Source organism: Hylaeus anthracinus, unplaced genomic scaffold (assembly GCF_026225885.1).
Source record: "Hylaeus anthracinus isolate JK02 unplaced genomic scaffold, UHH_iyHylAnth1.0_haploid 3, whole genome shotgun sequence".
NCBI lineage: Eukaryota > Metazoa > Arthropoda > Insecta > Hymenoptera > Colletidae > Hylaeus > Hylaeus anthracinus.
The window spans coordinates 5,162,254-5,165,080 of record NW_026535284.1 but is presented as its reverse complement, the minus strand read 5'-3'; positions in this window follow the sequence as shown (position 1 = coordinate 5,165,080).

Here is a 2,827-nt window from a genome sequence, read left to right as displayed (position 1 = left end):
GTCATTGCAAATATGTTATAAACATGAAAGATAAAATCTTAAACATTTTTTCAATATTTAGATACTTTTGTTAGGGAGATATAAATTGTATAATTCTGCAAATTTTTACAATTTTATTCTATATTCATAATGAGCTAGTAAAGTTTGAATTTACGTTATTTGAATTGCAATTGTAATTAATACATAAATATTATTTCTTTATGGTCAAGATGGTCAAAACGATTAAAATCATTATTTTTCAAAGAATACATAAAGAACTGTAAATTTATAATTGATAATCAATGTAATCTACTAATGACATTAATTAAAGACAGTATTACTAACATCTTACTAACTTCGATAGATGTTTACAATCGATTTCCAATCACTTATTCTTTCATGTAGCTACAAAACCGATGCATCACTTATTAGGACAACTTTATTAGCTCTTTCCCATTGAGCTCTATCCTAGGATATTAGGATAGAGCTCAATGCTCTTTCCTAACATAAATTATGTATTTATTATAATACAGATCACTTATCTCATAGGATATTAATCTGAATTACATTAATTAGGTTTGATTAAAGATTCAATGCTTTAGGTTGATATGACATGATCGAGCAATTTAAGTAGTATGAATATCTTAATTTTGGATTAATACGACTAATGTTATTACATTTATTAATTGTAAAAGAGTAGGGACAAGGGACAATTAAATTGAAGCATCGTATCACACCAAATCCCAAATTCTCAGACTCTGCAATGCTTTCTGTAACTAAGATTCCATAAAATAAACTTGAAGCTCATATGTTCAATGTTTTCAAATATAAGATTATAGTTGAAGCTAAGAACTTTAATTCTTTTGTACATTTTCTCTATTACATAAAAATGGAACGTTATTAAATACAGGAAGCATTTATTGAGTTAAAGCCACTTTTCAATTCTTTGATGAAAAATCTAAATGTTGATACTAAACGAAATGTTGATAATGTCTTACTAAAAATCGTTAATAAGGATTTACAATAATGTCCTTTAAAAAATTGTTTCCATTTTGTCCATTTAACCAAAAGTATTTAATTAGAAGCTTTAGATAAGAGCTTTCTAATTGATTAGTGTGTTTATTATTACTTATTTGAATGAGAGTACTTAATGATGGTGTATCATTGTGTTGCATCTGATACATTGCGTCCATTTTGGAGTAACTTCGTACTTCTAATTTAGGCAAGAACAGAAAAAGAAGCCCATCTATGGATTTTTTTTCTATATTTGAAGAATAGAGAATAATATACGTTTATTCTGTTGCAGGTGACTGAGCCAAATTATGAATCGACTATTTTACAATAAAATTACTGCTATAAAGTATATATACTATGTTTCAGAAATCACCATGGAGTTAATAATGGGTGGCTAGGATGTAGTTTTTGTCTTGGCCACCCGATTTGGGTCTCCATATGCAATAACCTCCACGTGGTGAGACCTGGATACTCTATATTATTTGAAGTATGTAATTGCTAACTGCACATTGCTAGTAAGGGTCAGATGACATTATCAATTGCATACCAAGTAATATGAGCCAATGGCTAGAATCTTTCTTGTTTACAAGTAAATGAAAATATGCTAACTTGGAATTAGAATCGACACATATTGATGCAATTATTATTATTATAAAAGTCTTTATTGTATAAGATGCAATGAACAATTTCTTATATAAATATCTTATTCGTTTCCATTTCTATTTAAGCTATATAAATTAGGGAATGTGCAAACGCAATTCAAAGGATTTTCGTCGTTTCAAAAAATATAATTTTTAAAATGACGGAAATCCTTCAAATTGCGTCTGCACTTTTTCTGGTTTACTTTCTTTTAAATAATTTAAAGCACATGCGCCTTACATTTCAGTTGGGTCAATTTATCCCACACGGTGCTACAAAGTTTATACCAAATATAATTTTTGCCTCAGCACGGAGAGTAGGTTGTGGCATTGCAGTAGTTAATTAAATACACTTGATATATATAGAAATGACACACAACACACACGCACGCACAAAATGCAAATTTGATAAAAATATACAATAAAGTTAAATATGCAAAAAATCTACCAAATTACGATTTCGTCTGAGATAAAGTGACAATTATGCAATGAATAAATTAATAAATACTTATAAGAAACCTTCACACGCACACACGATATCCATTACACCATAAATATATGAAAGTACAATGATAAGTACGATAGAAACTTATGGACTAAATGGATAATACATCAAATTTGTTTTAATAAATATTTCACACACAAACTGGTCTTATAAAATAATTACGGTTTCGATACTTAATATATTGTCGTTTAGAGAAATATTACAGCCATATATGTACATATATATTTTTGTTCACGTTCATATGCGTGTTCACATAATATATATGTATACAGAGTGTCCCAAAAATGTTGTAACACATTGAAAGTGGTAGTTCGGAAGGTGATTTGAAACAACTTTTTCCTTAGCGAAAATGTCCGAGGCTTCGTTGAGGAGATATTAACGGAAAACACTGACCAATCAGAGCGCGAATATGCCGGTGGAGCGCTCGCGGTAGCGTATGAACGCGGACGCCTAGTGTGTAACCTCCTCTCCAACGGGATACTCGCGCTCTGATTGGTCATGGTTTTCCGTTAATATCTGCTCAATGAAGCCTCGGACAACAATTTCGCTAAGGAAAAAGTTGTTTCAAATCACCCCCTGAACTACCCTTTTCAAGGACCTCCAACTTTTTTGGGACACCCTGTATATATATATATATATATATATATATATATATATATATATATATATATATATATGGTTGTAATAAAAG